The sequence below is a fragment of the Bubalus bubalis genome, chromosome 8 (assembly GCF_019923935.1).
Source record: "Bubalus bubalis isolate 160015118507 breed Murrah chromosome 8, NDDB_SH_1, whole genome shotgun sequence".
NCBI lineage: Eukaryota > Metazoa > Chordata > Mammalia > Artiodactyla > Bovidae > Bubalus > Bubalus bubalis.
In genome coordinates, this window is record NC_059164.1 from 5933856 (window position 1) to 5957222 (window position 23367).

The following is a 23367-nucleotide window of genomic DNA, read 5'->3' on the forward strand; positions in this document are numbered from 1 at the left end:
AGGAGTCTTGATTACCAGGGAGTCCTGTTTGATATTCCCCCAATTTTTTCTTCAAATATAAATTCTCAAGAAGGCTTCCAAGTCTCACAAATCCACCTGCTTTGGGGAACTGAGCAAAGTCATTTCCATACTTGGTCCCAAACTCACTGAATAAATATTTCTCCACCTGCCAAGTGTCTGGAGCTTGGCCATCTTCCTCTCCTGCTGCAAATCTCCCCCGGCCTTCAAAAATGTCTTCTCCCCGAATGCCCAGCTCTTTCAGACGCTCACAGCAGAGCTCTTGGGGCTGTGAGTGACACATAAATTTCAGCTGTGCCTTTTCCTTCTTAAAACAAAAAGTCTCCATGGACGGTGAGAAGATCAGGCCCTGGAATGGTCAGTACAGGTCTGCATGCTCCCTGCTCAGGTGCTTTGGGTTTGGCTGCAGATTTTCCCAAGTCCAACTTACCTGGATCAGTCTGGAGTAATGTAAGTCATGATTTAAGCAAGGTCCCCCTTCTTCCCTGGATGGGGCTTCCTGGGTAGCTCAGCTGGTAAAGAATCCACCTGTAATGCAGGATACCTCGGTTGATTCCTAGATTGGAAAGTTCCTCTGGAGAAGGGATAGGCTACCCACTCTAGTATTCTTGGGCTTCCCTGGTGGGTCAGACGGTAAAGAATCCATCTGCAATATGGGAGACCTAAGTTTGATCCCTGGGTTTGGAAGATCCCCTGGAGGAGGGCATGGCAACCCACTCCAGTATCCTTACCTGGAGAATCTCCATGGACCAAGGAGTCTGGCGGGCAACAGTCCAGGGGATTGCCGAGTCAGACACGGCTGAGTGACTAAGCACAGCACAGTACAGACCCTTCTTCCTTGGATACCATGTACCCTGGAGACTCTGGGCCTCTCTCAGACGGCTGTTTGAAGTGTGGCTGACATAATGGGAAGGAGGTTCTGCTAGTATTTTGTGGCTTGTAAGACAGCCTCTTTTCCAGACAGTGGAGTTGAGAAGAAGCATCAGTTAGTGGCCCAAGCCTGTCAGCTGGACTGGATCTTCCTGCTGCTTCTTTTTCTACCTCTTTTCATCTTTATCTTCAGATCTCCTCTGGGATTCCTCCATCAACTTGGACCTTCCTTTTATTGAGAAGCTCATTTCAGGTGACTGCCTGCACTTAAATCACTTTCAGGGTAGCAGTGATGGGATTGAAACAGTCTTTGGAAGCTAATGGATTTCTCTCACTTCTTATCTGCAGATTGGAGGACAAATTTGATGATCTTCAGTATTTACAAAACTCAAACGGTGGATAATGAGGTTATGTGATTTGTGCATGCATGCTAAGTCACTTCAGTTATATCCGACTCTTTGCAACCCTATGGACTGGAGCCCATCAAGCTCCTCTGTCCATGGGATTCTCCAGGCAAGAATACTGCAGTGGATTGCCATGCCCTCCTCCAGGGGCTCTTTCTTACCCAGGGATGGAACCCATGTCTCCTATGTCTCATGCATTGGCAGCTGGGCTCTTTACCACTAACACTGCCTGGGAAGACTTTTTCCACAAGAGAAAGTCATTTGCAAGGGCCCTAAACTACTCCTCCTCTTCCATTCTGTCCAGTAAATCTCTTGGGCAATTGAAAATTTTGTTTGTGGAGATTCTGATGAATTCATTGCCAGCTCTGATCTGGTGACCACCCAGCCCCTCCTTCCCACTCAGCCTGGAGCTGGTGCTGTGCTCAGAGCCCCAGGCTTTGGCCTCTCTCTCCTGCCCTGCCTTCTGCACAGGCTGTTCTCTCATCATTGGGAACTTTCCTAGCCAATTTGGGCCTGAGAATCATCACTGTGAAGCACCCAGTAAAATGCCATCTTTTCCAGAAAACGTCCCTCCACTTTCCCAGTGGGACATAGCTAAAGTGTCTGTACAATCATGACGCTTTTCTACACCCATCTCACCCTCCATAAAGGTCTCCTCTGGCTCAGATAGTAAAGAATCTGCCTGCAATGAAAGAGACCTGGGTTCGATCCCTCGGTGGGGAAGGTCCCCTGGAGAAGGGAAATGCAACTCACTCCAGTATTCTTGCCTGGAGAATCCCATGGATAGAGGAGCCTGGCGGGCTACAGTTCATGGGGTCCCAAGAATCAGACAGGGGTTCAGTGACTAACACTTTCACATTTCACCTGTTATGTAGCTTGTTGAATAATTGTTTCTTTGAAGAAATTGACTCTGTAGCTCTTACATAGTAAAGACTGTGAGATCAGAATCCCCTTCTGTTTCATCTTTATTTCTTTATTTCACAGAGGATCACCATGGGTGCAGAATACTCACTGCAAACGATTTTTAGTAAATTGATTCATTTATTAAAATATGAAGTATTTGCCCACACGGTCTCCCAAGATCTTTTGCCATTTTATATCCTTAAAAGTCCATCTTTACTGATAAATCTTCTCTTGCCTCGAGCTAACCATTTTAAAAGAAATTATGAGATCCTCAAAGCAATAGTTATTTAAAATGATCAAGCTATTTTATTTATTACGAGGAAAGCTTTGTGTTTGAAGAGAGAAAGGAGATTAGTAAAGACAGAGAATTATTATGCACGCACACACATATTCACCCAAACTGACACATCAGTGGTGGTTCTTTCTAGACAATGGAATTCTATGTCACTTTTTTCCCGTGTTTGCTTACCTGCACTTCCTAGTTTCTTACAATGACTATAGTACTTGAGCTTATTGAAAAAAAAAATAAAAAATAAAACAATAAAATGCACAGCTTAAAGTAAAAAAAAAAAGAAACAAAAAAACCAACCAAACAGTAAAGCCATAATTTGGGGGCATTTATCTGTTTCTCAAGGGTAAGGAGCTGTCATGCAGAGCTTGGTGAGTCTCTCTTCTCATCCTTTGCATTCCTGTTCTTCTTCTTCTCTAGTCTGATGATGGGGACATTCTAATGCCCTTTGTTCTATGCCTGTTTCACACATGAGGAAGTTAGAGCAGAGGAGCTGCAGTGTGGCCGGGCCTGCTCGCGAGAACCCCCATCTCTCTGCTCACATCAGGGAGCTGCTCACAGAGGCTTTCCATCCCACCTGGGCTTTCACCTGCTGGCATCCCTGGCAGTAGGTCTCCCCTCAAATTTCCCAATGACCTATTACTCTTGAACTGTCACACTATTTTTTTTTTAATATTTTATTTCATTGTACTGTGGTAAGAATACTTAACAGGACATGCATGATGAACAACACTGATTGACTTTGGAACGTTGACCCAGCTTGTACGCTCAAGATGAAACACTCTTGGTTGGGATACATGACAGTCTTCACGTGGTGCAGGATTTCATTTGTGAGGACTGACTAAGTATGTGTGCATTCATGTTCCTAAGTGATATTGTTCTGTGATTTTCTTTGTTTGTTCCATCGTTGCCTAGTTTGGGTATCGGAGTAAGGCTTGCATCACAAAACACATTCTCTCTTTTTTGTACTCTGGATGAGTCTGTATAGTTTGGGTATCATTTCTTTCTTAAGTGTTTCTTAAAAATTGAACAGTGAAGCCATCTTCTGCAGTTTTCTGTGCTAGAAGATGATTAACTATCAATTGAATTCCTTTCATAGATATCGGACAATTCAGATTATCATATTTTAAGCACAATACCCTCTAGGTCTATCCATGTTGTTACAAATAGCAAGACTTTTAAAAAATGAAAATCTAATATTTCATTTCAAATACATACAAAATATGTATTTCTTTATCCATTCATCTATCCATGGGCATCTATTTGCTTTCATACTGTGACTATTGTAAATAATGCTGTAATGAATGTACAGGTGTGTATATCGTTTTCATTTAGTGTCTTTTTTTTTTTTTTTTTCAGAAAATTACCCAGAATGAGAATTGCTGGGTCATATTGTGGTTCTATTTTTAATTTTTTGAGGCACCTCCAAACTGTTTTCCATAGTGGCTGCAGCAATTTACATTCCCACCAGCAGTGAATGAGGGTTCCCTTTTCTCCACATCCTGGCCAAAATTTGTTGTTTTCGATAATAGCAATTCTGGCAGGTGTCAAGTGATATCTCCTTTGGTTTTGATTTGCATTTCCCTGATGATCAGTGATGTTGAGCGTCTTTTCGTGTGCCTGTTGACCATCTGTATGTCTTCTTTGAAAAAATGTCTATTCAGGCACCCTGCCCACTTTTTAAATCAGTGTTATTTGTCCTAATTTTGCCAGTCTGTCTGTGTTTGTTCCTTTGTATCAGATATATCAGCTACATGTCCCAAGCTTGAAGGGGCGGCCTGATATGGAAGATGTCCTGTTGGATACAGAGATGCAGCGCCCACTCGTCACCAGAACTGGTTTCCCCAGGGTCATCCTGGGGGTAGGGGGGCTCCTGTTGTGGTTTGCCTGTGACTGCTGCGGGCATCCTGGTGGTGGAGGCTGATCCCCCAGGTGGGAGCACTTTGGAGGGCCACCCTGGGGCGTGTGGGTTGGGCAGGACAGGTCATCAGAGGAATGACCAGGCAGGGCACACAGGGTGAGCTAGTATGATGGAGGGTGACAGAAATAGGGCCCACCAGAGATGGGTCAGCAGGCGGAAGGAGAGTGAGAAAAAAAAAAAAAAAAGGGACCATCCCATGCTTCCATCCTCAAGGAATTTTCAGGAGGCCCCTCTCTCCCTGGCAGCCTCTTTAAAATTAGTCAAAGTATCTTCTGCTCCTGAGGCCCAGGTGTCTTTCAAGCTGCTGCCTCTGCTCTGGAACTCAGAAGGAGGGAGTCTGTGTGGGAGCCCTTCAAGTCTCAGCCTCGCTCAGCCCTCAGTCGCTCCAGAATGGAGCCTTGCTGGTTTCTAAACTCAGAGGAATAGGCAGGGGTGGTTCATTCTTCTGGCAGAGTTGCCCCAGCGGAGGATCCCCATGTGGGGCTCGGACTCCTGGTTCCTTGGGGGTGGGGGCCTCCGTGGTGGTGATAGTCCCCTGATTTGTAAGTCTGTGCTCTTGAGGTGCTGGTTCTGACTGGACCGTGTCTCTTCCCCTCCTCCGCATCGCCATGTGTCCTTTTCCCTATATCCCTAGTTGTAGACACCTTGTTCTGCTGGGCTTCAGGGCATTCTCAGAGGTTGTTGTCTATGTAGTTGTAGTGTGGATGGATCCCTGAGCTCAGGGTCTTGCTACTCTGCAGTCTTGATTAGACCTTACCTGGAAATTCTTCTCTTCTGTTTTATAGTCATCCTATCATGTCATCCATTATTAGGGTCTCTTTACTCTTTGCTGAATGTTGTATATATAACAGAAATGTATGCCATGTACAGGCGCTTCCCAGGTGGCACTAGCGGTAACCAGCTTATCAATACAGGTAGACCTAAGAGATGATGGCACCCCACTCCAGTACTCTTGCCTGGAAAATCCCATGGACGGAGGAGCCTGGTAGGCAGCAGTCCATGGGGTCGCTAAGAGTCGGACACGACTGAGCGACTTCACTTCACTCACTTTCACTAAGAGATGCAGGTTTGATTGCTGGGTTGGGAGGATTCCCTGGAGGGCATGGCAGCCTACTCCAGTATTCTTGCCTGGAGACTGTCATGGACAGAGGAGCCTGGTGGACTATGGTCCACGGGGTTGCCCAGCACACATGCCATGTATATGTCAAATATGTATGTATATTTTCTGTGCATAGAGTTCTTATTTATAGACAATTATCTATAATTATGTAATTAATTATATATTATATATACAAGATAGATGTCATATATGTGCCATATATATCTCTTAATTATATATAATTACTGACTTCATTTATAGGCTAGTTCTTTTCTTCCTCTGAGCATGCTAATGTTTGCTATGTTTTCGTTTTTCTTCTCCCAGCATGGTCCCTATTGCCTGCAAGTTGTTTTTATTTTTTGTTTGTTTGTTTGTTTATTCCTATTATTTCAGGAAGTCTTTCTTTTCTGTGAGAGGAGCTTTCTTCAGATATGTGATCATGCATGGCTGTTGTCTGACCGTCAAAAGGGCTGAAAAGCTGATCAGGGGCTCTGTCGTGGGTGAGGCTTGTTAGTTTTGATCTCAGTTGTAGCGGAGCTGATGTGGGGTAACTGCTGACATTTCGTCTCTAGGTCCTTCCTGTTGGGTTCACTGAATTAGCCAGAGAAGAGCCTTTCCATCATGGGGTAAGGGCCTTCCTTCCATCATCCCTGGGGAGCCTGGTGTGGGGAGTGTGAGGAGGCTCTGTTCCCAGCAGGACCGTCTCAGTCACTGAACTCTCCTTGGGTGGTGAGTATGTACCTGGATTCCCAGGTAAGCTTCAGATCCTTAAAGGCATTTTCAGGCTTCAGGCTGCAGCATGGCCATGTAGAGCGGAAGGCATCTCAGGGCGGAATGGCTTCTCTTCTTGCTGTCACTAAATCCTCCTTTTAAAAAATGTTTCCAAAGGTTACTTTTTATTCTAAATAAAACATCTTTTATACATTTGAAGAACACGCTCAAAGATGTAGCTCTTTCCTGGGTTCATTAAAACAGGGAAGGGAGGTTCTGGGTGTCCCAGTGACCACATGAGGGAAATGCATGACTTCTGTACACACACAGGGCTTGTGCGTCCACTCCCGAGTGCAGCGAACAAACAACAGAGCAAAGCTGCGTGCAAGGTCAGAGACTCACAGAAAGGGAGTTTTAGAAAAATGTATTTTGTTCAAGTATAGTTGATTCACAACGCTGTATTAATTTATGCTGTACAGCAAAGTGACTGAGTTGTACACATATACATTGTATTGCAGGCAGCTTCTTTACTGCTTGAACTGCTAGGAAAGCCCCCCCCACATACACAGTTAATACATTGTGTATTAATTACATTGTGCAATTAATACATTGCTTTTGTTGTTCTTTTCCATCATGTTTTATCATAGGATATTGAATATAGTCCTCTGTGCTGTGCAGTAGGATGCTGTTTATCCATCCTACAAATACTAGGTTGCATCTGCTATTCCCATCTCCCATTCCAGCTCTCTGCCACTACCCCTCCCAGTTGGCAACCACAAGCCTCTTCTGTATGTCTGTGAGTTTGTTTCTGTTTTGAAGTACATTTGTGCTATATTTTAGATTCCACATATATGCATATGACATTTGTCTTTCTCTGACTTACTTCACTTAGTATAAGGTCTCTAAGTCCATCCTTGTTGCTGCAAATGGCATTATTTCATTCTTTGTTATGGCTGAGTAGTAGTTCATTGTATATATGTACCATATTTTCATTATCCATTCATCTCTAAATGGACATTTGGGTTGCTTGCATGTCTTGGCTATTGTAAATAGTGCTGCTATGAACACTGGGGTGCCTGTATCCTTTTGAATTATGATTTTCTCAGGGTATATGACCAGGAGAGAGATTACTAGATCATATGGTAGTTCTATTTTTAGTTTTTTGAGGAATATTCATACTGTTTCCACAGCGGCTGCACCAATTTACCTTTCCACTAACCATGTGAGAGGGTTCTCAGAGGAAGGGGTTTGGGACAGAAGTCATTAGGTTCAGGAGTTTGTCTAGATTACTTTCCCTAAATATTCACCTATTTGTTAACTCATTTGTACATTATGTGAATATTCGGGGGTTTTATTTTGTCCATCCATCTTTATGTCCGTAAACGGGGTGTTGCTTTGAATATTAAATTGATGAAAAATACTGAAGTTCTAGATGACAGTGAAGGAGGAAAAAGGCCTAAAATGTGAAAAGAAAAACTTTGTATGTTATAGAATACTAACCAGTAAACAGTGATTCACTTTGTTTCTATAAATGCTGAAATATTTTGAAATCTGAAATAAAATATTCATCTATGTTCAGTATTAAAAATGTCAGTCACTCAGTTGTGTCTGACTCTTTGTGATCCCATGAACCTGCCTGCCAGGCTCTTTTGTTCATGGGAGGCAAGTATTTCAGGCAAGAATACTAGAGTGTGTAACCATTCCCTTCTTCAGGGGATCTTCCCTACTCAGGGCTCTAACTCGGGTCTCCTGCATTGCAGGCAGATTCTTTACTGTCTGAGCCACTAGGGAAGCCCCGTGTTCAGTATTAGTAACAGTTATAAATCCTGTAACTCACCTTAATTGTATGTTAGCATTAGTCTTGACCAGAATTTCATAAAACACATAAGCTCATTCGTTTTATACATATTACATTATCTAATACATTTTTGACAAATATTTCAAAAATGCAGGTTAACTTTATTTTTGCTTCATTTTTATAAATAAGCTAATGAAGTGGACATGTGATTGGGAATTGATAAAAGCACTCCAAGAAATGTATTCATCCTAGTTTTTTCCTGAGAAATACTGAAATACATACTTTGAAGTAAGAGTGTATCTGGTCTCAGAAAAATCCCTTTAAAACAGATCTCTATGGACTTTCCCAATAACTCAGCAGTAAAGAATCCACCTGCAGTACAGGACACCCAGGGTTGGTTCCTGGGTCAGAGTTCTCTTGGAAGAGAGCATGGCAACCCACTCCAGTATTCTTGCCTGGAGAATGCCATGGACAAAGGATCCTGGTGGGCTGCAGTCCATGGGGTCACAAAGAGTCGGACAGGACTGGAGGGACTGGACATACACATGCACCCTGGGCTGTCCTAGGTCCTCTTGTCATCTGCAGGAGTGATGAGTAAAGTGGGACACAGCTGAAGAAGGGCTGGACAAAGCTGACTGCTCCACAGCATAAGAAGTCCTCAAGGAAGCCTGTCTGGCTGCGGCTTAGGTGGGCCCCTCATATCACTGCTCTATGCCATGAAGAGTTCTTTGCAGTGAAGGTCCCTGCTGTTGTGGGGCCATGCCCCTACCTGGCCTTGGGATGAGGGAGCTGCTGAAATCTGTTTGTCTTTTGGGTCACAGGGGCCCCCACTCTGGCTTGATATTGAGGGGGTTCTCTGGTGAGATTGGAGGTCTGCCAGGAGTGACTGACTATAACTGTTGGGAGGAGGGTCCATGTGAAAGATGGAGAGATGGCCTGCCTCCCTCCTCTGCATGCAGCCTCATCCCCACAGCAACTCTGATCACAGAGACTGGAGTCATCAGTCACTATACACACACTCAGGGTGTTGCTCTGTCAATCATTCAGCTTCCAGCCGCCTCCTGCTCTGGACTCTCTTTGCTCAGGTCTCTGAGGTCAGCTCCCACCCCATCCATCTGATTTGAAGCCTTCAGTATCTTTTGTTCTTATCTCCTTACTTGGTCTCACTTTTTCTGTAGGTTTATGTATTTTTTCAAATGAACCTTTATTTTTAAAGTGTATCTGGAAGGAGCATGTTTCAATACCTGTGTTTAATCTCCCATTTAAATCCAGAAACTGAGTGCACTCTGCCTGAATTTCACCCCATGCTATCTCCATGGTTAGCAAAGTATATTTTGAAAATGAAGACAATAGGAGATGACCTGTCTCATTCTTTATTAAAACATATATTGTGCGGCTTGTCTGTTGCATCTAATGATAGATCTATTGATAGGAAAGGCCCCAAAAGAAATAAGGATCTCATTTTTTTGTTGTTGTTGAAAGTTATTTTATGTTTTATAATTGGAGGACAATTGCTTTACAATGTTATATTGGTTTCTGTCATACAGCAATGTGAATCAGCCGTAAGTATACATACATCCCTAACCTTTTGAACCTCCCCCCACCCCCCTACCCCACCCCAATCCTCTAGGCTGTCATAGAGCATTGGTTGAGCTTCCTGTGTTATACAGCAACTTCCCACTAGCTATTTCACATAATGGACATGTTTCAATGCTACTCTCCCAATTTCTCCCACCCTCTCATTTCCCTGCTGCGTCCACAAGTCTGTTTTCTATGTCTGCATCTCTCTTCCTGCCCTGCAAATAGGTTCATCAGGACCATTTTTCTATATTCTATATATATGTGTTAGTATATGATATTTGTTTTTATCTTTCTGACTTACTTCACTCTGTATAACAGGTTCTAGGTTCATCCACCTCACTAGAAGTGATTCAAATTCATTCCTTTATATGGCTGAGTAATATTCCATTGTATGTATGTACCACAACCTCTTCCTCTGTTCATGCACATCTAGGTTGCTTAAGATCTCATTTTTAAAACTAAACACACACACACACAAACACACACACACACAAGCCCAACAAAACATATACATGGATAGCAATTAAGAAATCCCAGATGATCAATGAAATAGAAGCTCTTTAGAATGACTTTTAGTATGCATTCTCAGTCATTTTGATCATATTTAACTCCTTGAGACCCCATGGACTGTAGCCCACCAGGATCCTCTGTCCATGGGATTCTCCAGGAAAGAATAGTGGAATAGGTTGCCGTTTCATCCTCCAAGGGATCTTCCAGAACTAGAGATTGAACCCATGTCTCCTGTGGCTGCTGCATTGCAGACAGATTCTTTACCACTGAGCCACAGGGAAGACTTTTAGCATAAATAAGGCCTTAATGCATTAACAAAGATTGTTGATTGCAGATCAACAAAGGAGAGAACAAAAAGTTGGAAATGAAATGTTAATAAGTGAAACAGTTATGTGTGTTTAAAAATAACATTATTAATATATGTTTTTAGAACAGTTTTAGGTTCATTGAGGGGGGCAGAGAGGTTTCTAGTATACACTCTCCCCCAGCACACAAACTCAGCCTGCCCCGTGGTCATGATCCACTACTGAGGGAGGGTGCCATTTGTGGAAATGGATAAACCTGCACAGACACATCATTATTGCCCAGAATCTATAGTTTACATGACTGTTAGCTGTTGATGCTGTGTATTCTGTGGGTTTGAACAAATGAAAATCACAAGAATAAATCATTATGGTATTGTATAGTATTTTCCCTGCCCCAGACTCCTCCGTGCTCCACCTGTTCAGCCTTCCCTTCCTCCAACCCTAGGCAATCACTGATCATTTTACAGTTCCCATGGTTTTAACTTTTCCAGAATGTCATATAGTTGGAATCATATAGTGTGTAGCCTTTTCAAATTGACTACTGTCACTTAGTAATGTGCATTAAGGATTCCTTCCTGGCTTTCTGTGGCTTGATTACTCCTTTATCACGGAGTAATATTCCATTGTCTAAATGGACCACAGTTTATCTACCTACTAACCTACTGAAGGACAGGCTGGTTGCTTCCAAGTTTTGGCAGTTATGAATGATGCTGTTATAAAAATCCATGTGCAGGTTTTTGTATGGACATAAATTTTTTACTCCTTTGGACAAATACCAAGTAACATGACTTCGTTGCATCATAGTAAGATAATGTTTAGTTCTGTGAGAAGCCACCAAACTGTCATACAGAGTGGCTGAACCCTTTTGCTCTCCTAGCAGCGATGAATGAGAGCTCCTGCTGCTGCACATTCCTGTGAGCATTTGGTGTTTTCAGTGTCCCAGACTATGGTTAGTCTAATACATGTACAGTGGTGCCGTGCTGCAGCTTTCGTTTCCATTTCCCTGGTGACATGACAGGGATCATCTTTCCATATGCATGTTTTCCACCTACATGTCTTTGGTGGAATGGCTGTGAAGTCTTGCCCCATTTTTTGATTGAATTGCTTTCTATTGTTGAAAGTGAAAGTGAAGTCACTCAGTCATGGCCAACTCTTTGTGACCCCATGGACTGTAGCCTACGAGGCTCCTCAGTCCGTGGAATTTTCAAGGCAAGAGTACTGGAGTGGGTTGCCATTTCCTTCTCCAGGGGATCTTCCCAACCCAGGGATCGAACCCAGGTCTCCCGCATTGCAAGCAGACGCTTTACTGTCTGAGCCACCGAGTTTCCTGCATTCTTTGTATATTTGGATAATAGTCTTTTATCATATGTGTCTATTGCAAATATTTTCTCCCAGTCTGTGTTTTATCTTCTCATTCTCTTGATACTGTCTTTCATAGAACAAAAGTCTGAAAGTTTAATAAAGTCCAGCTTGTCAATTATTTCTTTCATAGACCATGCCTTTGATCTTCATATCTAACAGTCATTATTGTACCCTAGGTGATGTAAGTTTTCTCCTGTGTTATTTTCTAGTTTTTGTTTTGTTTGTTTTATGTTTCGGTCTATGATCAATTTTGAGTTACTTTTTGTGAAGGGTATAAGGTCTGTGTCTAAATTTGTTTCTTTTGCATGTGGATATAGGTTGTTTCAACACCATTTATTGAAGAAACAGTCTTTGCTCCACTGTGTGGCCTATGTTCATTCCTTGGAAACCAGTTGACTGTATTTCTGTAGGTCTGTTTCTGGATTCTTTATTCTGTTCCACTGATCTGTTCATGTCTATTCATCTCCTCTTTTGCCAAAACCACACTGTCCTGATGACTGTAGCTTTATATTAAGTCTTAAAATCAGGTAGGGTCAGTTCTCCAATTTTGACTTTCTCCTTCAATATTGTGTTCAATTTCGGTGTCTTTTGACTCTCCATAGAAATGTTAGAATCATTTTTTCAAGATCCACAAAATAATTTGCTAGGATTTTTATTGAGACCGCATTGAATCTATAGATCAAGTTGGAAAGAATCAGCACCTTGATAATGGTTATTGGGAAGTTGACAGTCTTCCCATCCATGAAAATGGCAATTGTTATATTTTTAATATAAAATAATTATATATTAGAACAAGTAAATGAGCAATTAGCTGATGTTTGTGATAAGACTTTTCTTTCAGAGCAAAATCAATAGATGAAGTCAAGAAAAATGTGTAACTGATTATAAACATTTTACATTTTCTGTAGTCCCAGGTATTCTCATTGTAACATTATTTATTATTTTTTCTACTTTTCTATAAGCTCAAATATTGTACATGGCATGAATTATATAATAATACAAATTGCCATAACAGTTTACAAACAACTTAGAGACTTCAATTGCCTGAACTTCTAAATCACAAAATGAATGTAAGCTAGGGTTTTACAGTTTGAAACCTCAAGTTTCTTATTAATTCATACACTTTTTTCTATATGAACATCCTGGTTTTTCCACTAAATGTTATCTGACAAGCACCATTTTATAGACAGACTGACATGAACTGTAAATTGTTTTCCTTCCAAAGTGAAGATGAGCTATGTCTATACAACTGCCACTTTAGCAGCTCTATAAAATGTCCCTTCTCTCTTAATTGTTTTCCTGTTAAGAAAAAGATAAAAGGAGGACGTCAAACACAGATCATCCTTAAATACCTTAAGTGCTTATGGATACTAAAAGTTTTATTCTCATCTTGAACAGTGAGACTGCAATGTTTATTAGTAATTTACATTTATTCTAGTAATTACAATTGGTAGTAGGAATAAAGAGAAGAAAGACTGTCCTGGGATGGTTTATATATGGAGGTGGGTTGAAATGACAAAAGGGGTCTCTAGTGCCGTGGATAGTAAATAATATGATTTTATGGTGTCAGGGGTATGGTCTCAGATGGATAGTGTTGGGGTGGAAGTGGGCTAGGGTAAGATTAGGGTTTACTCTACTTCATCAGGTGAAAACACAAGGACCCTCCGGTCTGCTGGCAGGCTGAACTCCTTGCAAGCTAAGTGATTTGCTTCCACTTAGCCTCAATTGGGGAGAAGGCAATGGCACCCCACTCCAGTACTCTTGCCTGGAAAATCCCATGGACAGAGGAGCCTGGTAGGCTGCAGTCCATGGGGTTGCGAAGAGTCGGACACGACTGAGCAACTTCACTTTCACTTTTTACTTTCATTCATTGGAGAAGGAAATGGCAACCCACTCCAGTGTTCTTGCCTGGAGAATCCCAGGGGCGGGGGAGCCTGGTGGGCTGGCGTCTATGGGTCACACAGAGTCAGACACGATTGATGTGACTTAGCAGCAGCAGCCTCAATTGGGTGAACCATTCAGGATCATAACTCAGCCAAACTACAAGTGTTTACAGGACATCCACAAAGAGTGTACATGGATGTCTATGGTCTATGTTGTTGAGTAGATTTGCTTTGAACTAGGGCTGAGATGCATCTAGTTCAGTCTGAGAGGCTATCATAGTTGCTTTATAATCATCATTTAACATTCTGATTGATCTCCAAGTCCATTCTAATCAATCAGTGTCTGTTCTACAGCAGTGCTAAATGTTTTGAACGTTGCTAGGTTTATGCTGCGTGCATGCGAAGTTGCTTCAGTCATGTCTGACTCTGTGCAACCCTATGGGCTGTACACTGTCAGGCTCCTCTGTCCATGGGATTCTCCAGGAAAGGACACTGGAGTGGGTTGTCACACCCTTCTCCAGGGCATCTTCCAGATCCAGGGATCAAACCTGGGTCTCTTATATCTCCTGCATTGGCAGGTGGATTCTTTACCATTAGCAACACCTGGGGAGCCCAGGTTTATACTGCAGGGAATTTGAATATCTACAGATGAGCTTTGAGGTGAGTTTGCCATTGGAAATTTTGGAAAGTTGCTCACTACTTTGCATAAAAAGGTAAAAGGAAGCTAAAGAGGGGAGACAGAAGGGGAAAGAGGTGGGAAGCCAGTGATATGGTCTGAGCTTGGGATACATATGGGATGAAGTGTCCACCCCTTAGAGTGGGCAGATGGCTAAATGACCATTTAAGTTAACTTTATTTCACTTAAATTCCTTTTTTTTTTTTTTTTTAGTATTATCCAGTAGGTTCAAAGGAAATCTAAATGCTGTAAAGTACACAACAGTCCAAACACCCAGGTCTTCATCACCTGCCTTAAGGGCAGTAATGGTCCCCTCAGACCTCTTACTTTCATCTTCTACCTTCCCTCCAACTCCAGTGAGAGAACCCCCATCCTGGATGCTGGGTATCTCATTATTTTATTTATGGTTTTATCTCAGTCCTCTAAATTTCACTTACTGTAGCCTGTTTGAAACTTTGCATACATGTACGAAGATCCAACCAGTCCATTCTAAAGGAGATCAGCCCTGGGTGTTCTTTGGAAGGACGGATGCTAAAGCTGAAACTCCAATACTTTGGCCACCTCATGCGAAGAGTTGATTTATTGGAAAAGACTCTGATTCTGGGAGGGATTGGGGGCAGGAGGAGAAGGGGACGACAGAGGATGAGATGGCTGGATGTCATCACTGACTCAATGGACGTGAGTCTGGGTGAACTCCGGGAGTTGGTGATGGACAGGGAGGCCTGGCGTGCTGTGATTCATGGGGTTGCAAAGAGTCAGACATGACTGAGTGACTGAACTGAACTGAACTGAACTGAACAGTATTTTTTTATCCAATATCTTTCTCATGAGAAATATATTTTGCCATAGTGGCAAAATGTAACCATGGTTCTTGAATTTTAGTCCTACACTCCCTGATGACCAGGAGGGATGGGATAGGGGGAGGAGGGTAGGCTGGGGAGGGAGGAGATGTAGGTATAATTATGGCTAATTTGTGTTGCTGTATGGCAAAAATCAACACAATATTGTAAAAATGTTTTTTTAATTAAATTTAAAAAATGGAAAGAAATACAACATTCTTCATCCTGATTCTCCTGTTCTTAGACGTTTTTTCCCACTTGTTTTTTTTTTTTTTAACTTTACATAATTGTATTAGTTTTGCCAAATATCAAAATGAATCCGCCACAGGTATACATGTGTTCTCCATCCTGAACCCTCCTCCCTCCTCCCTCCCCATACCATCCCTCTGGGTCGTCCCAGTGCACCAGCCCCAAGCATCCAGTATTGTGCATTGAACCTGGACTGTTTGTTTCTTAACAATGGTGTCTTAGCTTGAGGTGCACACCTGCCAGAGATTCTCTAAGGTGTGTGATTTGGAAGGAATGTGTTGGATTGTGTGATATACAAGTCTTTGGCTTTACTCAAGTTCATCAAATTGTTTTTGGAATTGACTGTACCAGTTACACAGCGCCAACAGTGGGTGTCAGCTCTTGTTGCTCTGTGCCTCTCCCCAGCATTACAGGCTATGGAAGAGTCAATAATGGTTTGATTGACACTTGTTTCACATGAAGATGAGTATATATTTGTGTATTCATTTGTCATTCATGTTTTCTCTTCCCAGAAATAGCTGTTTAAGTAGTTTGCTTATTTTCTCTTAGGTTGATTTTCAGATTGCCACTGAATTGTAAATGTTCTTGATATGTTTTTACATTGCCCTTTGTTGACTATATATGTGACAATATCCTTACCAAATTCTTGGTTTCACTTTTCATTCTTTTTTTGTAAATTAACTAATTTATTTTAATCGGAGGCTAATTACTTTACAATATTGTATTGGTTTGCCATACATTGACATGAATCCACCACGGGTGTACATGTGTTCCCCATCCTGAAGCCCCCTCTCACCTCCCTCCCCATCCCATCCCTCAGGGTCATCCCAATTCATCAGCCCTGAGCACCCTGTCTCATGCATTGAACCTGGACTGGCGATCCGTTTCTTATATGATAACATACATGTTTCAATACTATTGTCTCAAATCATCCCACCCTCGCCTTCTCCCACAGAGTCCAAAAGACTGTTGTATACATCTGTGACTCTTTTGCTGTCTCGCATAGTTTTATTGTTACCATCTTTCTAAATTCCATATATATGTGTTAGTATATACTGTATTGGTGTTTTCCTTTCTGACTTACTTCATTGTGTATAGTAGGCTGCAGTTTCATCCACCTCATTAGAACTGATTCAAATGCATTCTTTTTAATGGCTGAGTAATACTCCATTGTGTATATGTACCACCGCTTTCTTATCCATTCATCTGCTGATGGACATCTAGGTTGCTTCCATGTCCTGGCTATTATAAACAGTGCTGTGATGAACATTGGGGTACACGTGTCTCTTTCCCTTCTGGTTTCCTCAGTGTGTATGCCCAGTAGTGGAATGCTGGGTCATAAGGCAGTTCTATTTCCAGTTTTTTAAGGAATCTCCACACTGTTCTCCGTAGTGGCTGTACTAGTTTGCATTCCCACCAACAGTGTAAGAGGGTTCCCTTTTCTCCAGGATTTATTGTTTGTAGACTTTTGGATCGCAGCCATTCTGACTGGTGTGAGATGGTACTTCATTGTGGTTTTGATTTGCATTTCTCTGATAATGAGTGATGTTGAGCATCTTTTCATGTGCTTTTTAGCCATCTGTATGACTTCTTTGGAGGAATGTTTATGTTTGTTTATTTGTTTAGCAGAAACTCTTAATTTTAAGGTGGTTAATGTAGGAACATATCTTTTTTCTAGCTTTTTATTTTATTTTTTAAACTTTTTTTAATTATATTTTATTTTTAAACTTTACAAAATTGTATTAGTTTTGCCAAATATCAAAATGAATCCGCCACAGGTATACATGTGTTCCCCATCCTGAACCCTCCTCCCTCCTCCCTGCCCATACCATCCTTAAAATCATTAGATTCATAGGAAGTTGTAAGTAGGTTGCATGAACCTTTCACACAGTTCTTCTGATGGTTGCATTTTACATTACTATAGTGAAATATCAAAAGCAGGAACTAACGTTGGTGCAATGTGTGTGTGTTGTCTGCCATTGTGTCACACGAGTACGGTTAACACCAGGTCAAGATACAGAACCAATCCACATCCACATGGGTGTTCTTCCTGCTCCCCTCTTAGTGTCACACAACACCCACTTTCTGCCACTAACCCTGACTTTGACAAGGTACCCACAAAAGCCCAAAAGGGCCCTATTCTGTTCCTAATGATACTGAGTTGTTTTTTAGATATTTCAGAGACAACACAATACAAGCACAAGTCACATAGCTCATGAAGCATGAGCAAATAATAAGAATAATAATACTGGGCTGATCATTTTTTGAATCACTGTTTGGAGTATATATGCTTGTATTTCTGCTTGGATACATACCTAAGCTTGGAATTTCTATATCACATAATACATGTATATTTAATTATAGAAGATTTTAATTTTTTTAAAAATATTTTCTACCATATTGATGCTATGTGGCTATGATAGCATTTGTAGGTTAATTGTATATCTAGCATTCTTGCTATACTCATGGATTTTTTCATAAGCAAACGTATTATCTGTATGGTATTTTATTTTTGTTGCCTGCTATCTTGACAGTGTTTATTCTGCTTTCTTGTCTTACTGCACTGAGTAACAATACTAGTTTGCAGAATAAAGTTAATGATTAGTGTCCTTGCACTTTTTCTTCACTTATAATGCAAGTATTTATGGCTGGATTTTCTTTTAAAACTCGTTGGGTATGGCAACCCACTCCAGTGTTCTTGCCTGGAGAATCCCAGAGACTGGGGTGCCTCATGGGCTGCCATCTATGGGGTTGCACAGAGTCGGACACGATTGAAGCGACTTAGCAGCAGCAGCAGCAGCAGCAGCAGGGTATGTATTAGTGTTAACTATCATTCAAAATAAATACTTTCAAATTGTGTTTCTTCTCTGACTCTGAGTGTTTAAAACAGTTTTTTAAATTTTTGAATGTATGGACTTCTTATTTGTGTCTGTTATTGATTTCTACATAATTATATTTTTGTGATAAAAAAAAATTGTCTCTGAGTCAAAGCCTTGAAATGTGTTGAGGTGGCTGAAAAGGAATGAAACAAATCTATGGTTTGATTTGTTCATTATTAGGTCAAGGTGGTTATTATAACTCAAATCTTCTATAGTCTTACATATTTCCTATGTGCACTCAATCTATCAATCACAAATAGGGTGGGTTTGCTAAAATGTTCTATGAAGATAGTCCTTATTTTTTGTGTGTGTCTTATATGAAGATCAGCCTACTTCTTATCCTATAATTTTATTATAAATGTTTTCAAATATACAAGATTGAAAGCAGTTTACAGTGGAGTCCTATAAAACTGCCAGCTACATATCACAGTTAACATTGCACTATGCTTGGTTTTTCACATATATGTTCATTTCTTTCTCCACCTTTCAATCCAGCTTATACATTTCAAAGTAAACTTCAGTACACTTTCGCTTCTGCTGCTAAATCACTTCAGTCATGTCTGACTCTGTGCGACCCTATGGACTGTAGCCTACCAGGCTCCTCTGCCCGTGGGATTCTCCAGGCAAGAATACTTGAGTGGGTTGCCATGCTCTCCTCCAGGGGATCTTCCCAACACAGGGACTGAACCCAAGTCTCTTCTGTGTCCTGCACTGGCAGGCAGGTTCTTCACCACTAGCACCACTTGGGAAGCCCAATATTTCAGCAGGTATCGTGTATAACATTGAGAAGAATTCCATATTTACTTACTCTAAAAGAATCGAGATAAAATTTACTTGCGTAAGTGGATCTTTGGTAAGTTCTCATGACTGTGCACACCTGTGCAAATAAAAGCTTTGTCAACATGTAGGACATGATCATTCCCTGATGTCTCCTCCTGATAAATCCTTGCTAAACCCAGGCAATTTTTCCTCTGATTTTTTTTCTACCCCAGATTAGTTTTATCTGTTTTTGACACTTATATATGTAATAATACAGCATCTTTTATAAGGCTTTTTTCCGTATAGTGTTGCGATTTTGAGATTTATCCATGTTGTTTTGTTTCTTCCTTTTTGTTGCTGAATAGGATTCCATTTTTTTCTATATCTATACCACTGTTGTTATATTGATTTTTCTAGGGATGGACACCTGGCTTGTTTCTAGTTTGGGGACATACATATATACAAATTCACATCTGTGTATTTTATTATTCTTGATGAATTGTACCTTTTGATTAGAATGGTGAAAGTTTGTCTCTAGAAGTGTTCTTTACCAAAAGACTATTTTCCATTTACTAATATAACAGCACCACTTTACTTTTGGTTATTATATCTGGCAATAATTCTCCATACCTAAATTTTGATCTCTCGGGATTTTGATCTCTCTTTGCAATGAGAATCTGTCATTTATTAAGAATCTCTGATTTTTTTATGTTTATTTTAATTTTTATATTTTTAAATTTGTTTTTCATCTTTTTATTGTGCTGTTTGTCTTTTAGACTGGATCTCTGTCTTTTTTGGATTGATTATATAATAATAGTCAGTCTTTTTATAATCTTCATGAACAAGATAGGACCTCTGAGTGCTTTAACTTAGATTATTTTTCAGCTTTTATAATATTTTCGTTCAGTATATTGGTTTTATCCTATTTTATTTAATCTTTAAATTGAACAGTAATATTAATTTTAGGTCTAAATAGTAAACTATGTTGTTAAGTATTAAATTTTTTACTTATCCTATTTGCTTGCTTATTTCACTTTTCAGCTTGGATTATTAATTTCTACTGAAAGTATAGTCTGTACAAGTTACTAAATTATTTATTAGTGGATAAAGAAACTCACTTTTTTCAGTAAAATATCATTATTTCTGTGTTTAGGTTTCACTGATTCTGGTGCAGAATCTGAAAAGTTCTCAATCATTATCTGAACTAATATTGCCTTCTTGTTTAATCCGTCTACAATCTTTTCTCTGAATTTTTATTAATAATCTATGTGTGTTAACCTCTTCTTTATATTTAAAAAATATTTTATGGTTTTCTTTTCTCTGTGTTGTACTCTGAATAATTTTTCATAATCCATACTTATGTTTCTTTGTAGTCCAACTCTCACATCCATACATGACTACTGGAAAACTCATAGCTTTGACTAGACAGACCTTTTAATGTAGAATATCTAGGCAATTTCTAGGCAACTTGTAGAATTTCTAGGCAATTGACTGGTTAATCATTTCTGTGGAAACAGTAGTTCAGAACCAAAGATTACCTTACCAGTGTAAGATCTCAGAGAAATTGTTGCATATATTGTGAAGTTTTAACTGCTATAGGCTGTGGGTTATATACAATAAAACTGTCTTTTTCAATATATGGGGCACCATCAGATTTCTGACCAGAAGCAAATCTTTTCTTAATATAGATCTTAATTTTATCTCTTTTATTTGAAAGCCGAGCACCGAAGAACTGATAATTTTGAACTGTGGTGTTGGAGAAGACTCTTGAGAGTCCCTTGGACTGCAAGGAGATCAAACCAGTCAGTTCTAAAGGAAAATGAATCCTGAATATTCACTGAAAGGACTGATGCCAAAGCTGAAACTCCAATACTTTGGCCACCTGATGCAAAGAACTGACTCAATGGAAAAGACCCTGATGCTGGGAAAGATTGAAGGTGGGAGGAGAAGGGGATGACAGATGATGAGATGGTTGGAGGCATCACCAACTTGATGGACATGAGTTTGAGCAAGCTTCAGGAGTTAGCGATGGTCAGGAAGCCTGGCATGCTGTAGTCCATGGGGTCGCAAAGAGTTGGACACAACTGAGTGACTGAGTCCCTTGCAGTCCAAGGGACTGTCAAGAGTCTTCTCCAACAGCACAGTTCAAAAGCATCAATTCTTCAGCGCTCAGCTTTCTTTATAGTCCAACTCTCACATCCATACATGACTACTGGAAAAACCATAGCTTTGACTAGACAGACCTTTGTTGGCAAAGTTATATATCTGCTTTTTAATATGCTGTCTGCTGCTGCTAAGTCACTTCAGTCGTGTCCAACTCTGTGCGACCCCATAGACGGCAGCCCACCAGGCTCCCCCGTCCCTGGGATTCTCCAGGCAAGAACACTGGAGTGGGTTGCCATTTCCTTCTCCAATGCATGAAAGTGAAAAGTGAAAGTGAAGTCACTCAGTCGTGTCTGACTTTTAGCAACCCCATGGACTGCAGCCTACCAGGCTCCTGCGTCCATGGGATTTTCCAGGCAAGAGTACTGGAGTGGGGTGCCATTGCCTTCTCCGAATATGCTGTCTAGGTTGGTCATAACTTTTCTTCCAAGGAGCAAGTGTCTTTTCATTTCATGGCTGCAGTCACCATCTGCAGTGACTTTGGAGCCCCCCAAAAGAAAGTCAGCCACTGTTTCCCTATCTATTTGCCATGAAAAGATGGGACCGGATACCATGATCTTAGTTTTCTAAATGTTGAGTTTTAAGCTAACTTTCACACTCCTCTTTTACTTTCATCAAGAGGCTCTTTAGTTCTTCTTCACTTTCTGCTGTAAGGGTGGTGTCATCTGCATGTCTGAGGTTATTGATATTTCTCCTGGCAATCTTGATTCCAGCTTGTACTTCATCCAGCCCAATGTTTCTCATGATGTACTCTGTATAAAAGTTAAATAAGCAGGGTGACAATATACAGCCTTGACGTACTCCTTTCCCTATTTGTAACCAGTCTGTTGTTCCATGTCCAGTTCTAACTGTTGCTTCCTGACCTGCATACAGATTTCTCAAGAGGCAGGTCAGGTGGTCTGGTATTCCCATCTCTTTCAGAATTTTCCAGTTTGTTGTGATCCACACAGTCAAAGGCTTTGGCATAGTCAATAAAGCAGAAATAGATGTTTTTCTGTAATGCTCTTGCTTTTTCCATGGCCCAACAGATATTGGCAATTTGATCTCTGGTTCCTCTGCCTTTTCTAAATCCAGCTTGAACATCTGGAAGTTCACGATTCACGTACTGTTGAAGCCTGGCTTGGAGAATTTTGAGCATTACTTTGCTAGCCTGTGAGATGAGTGCAATTGTGTGGTAGTTTGAGCATTCTTTGGCCTTTCTTTGGGATTGGAAGGAAAACTGACCTTTTCCAGTCCTGTGGTCACTGCTGAGTTTTTCAAATTTGCTGGCATATTGAGTGTAGCACTTTCACAGCATCATCTTTTAGGATTTGAAATAGCTCAACTGGAATTCCATCACCTCCACTAGCTTTGTTCGTAGTGATGTTTCCTAAAGCCTACTTGACTTTGCATTCCAGGATGTCTGGCTCTAGGTTTGTGATCATGCCATTGTGGTTATGTGGGTCATGAAGATCTTTTTTGTACAGTTCTTCTGTATATTCTTGCCACCTGTTCTTAATATCCTCTGCTTCTGTTAGGTCCATACCATTTCTGTCCTTTATTGTGCTCATCTTTGCATGAAATGTTCCCTTGGTATCTCTAATTAAGTCGATGCTTTAGCTGTAAACAACTATGTTTCCTGTTGTTCCATTCTGGTTTTCAGGATTGTTTTTTATCCACACCTGAAGGTGTGATGTTCATATCTCACCCCTAAACACAGATCACCATTTAGACTCCCAATTCTAGGTCTGCTCAAGCTTTCAATACCTGTTCCTTCCAGAAGTACTTTTAAGAATATGACTATGAATTTCTTTGTGATGCTAAAACTAAGCTCTTCTACCCTTCCTAAAGAAGTTTTCAATAAATTTGGTTCTGTAGCTATGTTAATTTGTTTTCTACCTATGATTCTTTTAATCAGTATAAGACAGATGGAGAGGACACTTGTAGAATTTCTAGGCAATTGAATGGTTAATCATTTCAGTGGAAACAGTAGTTCAGAACCAGAGATTACCTAACCAGTGTAAGATCTCAGAGAAATTGTTGCCTGTATTATGAAGTTTTAATTGCTGTAGGCTGTGGCTTATATACTATAAAACTTTTTTTTTCAAGATATGGGGACACCATCACATTTCTGACCAGAAGCAAATCATTTCTTAATATAGATCTTAA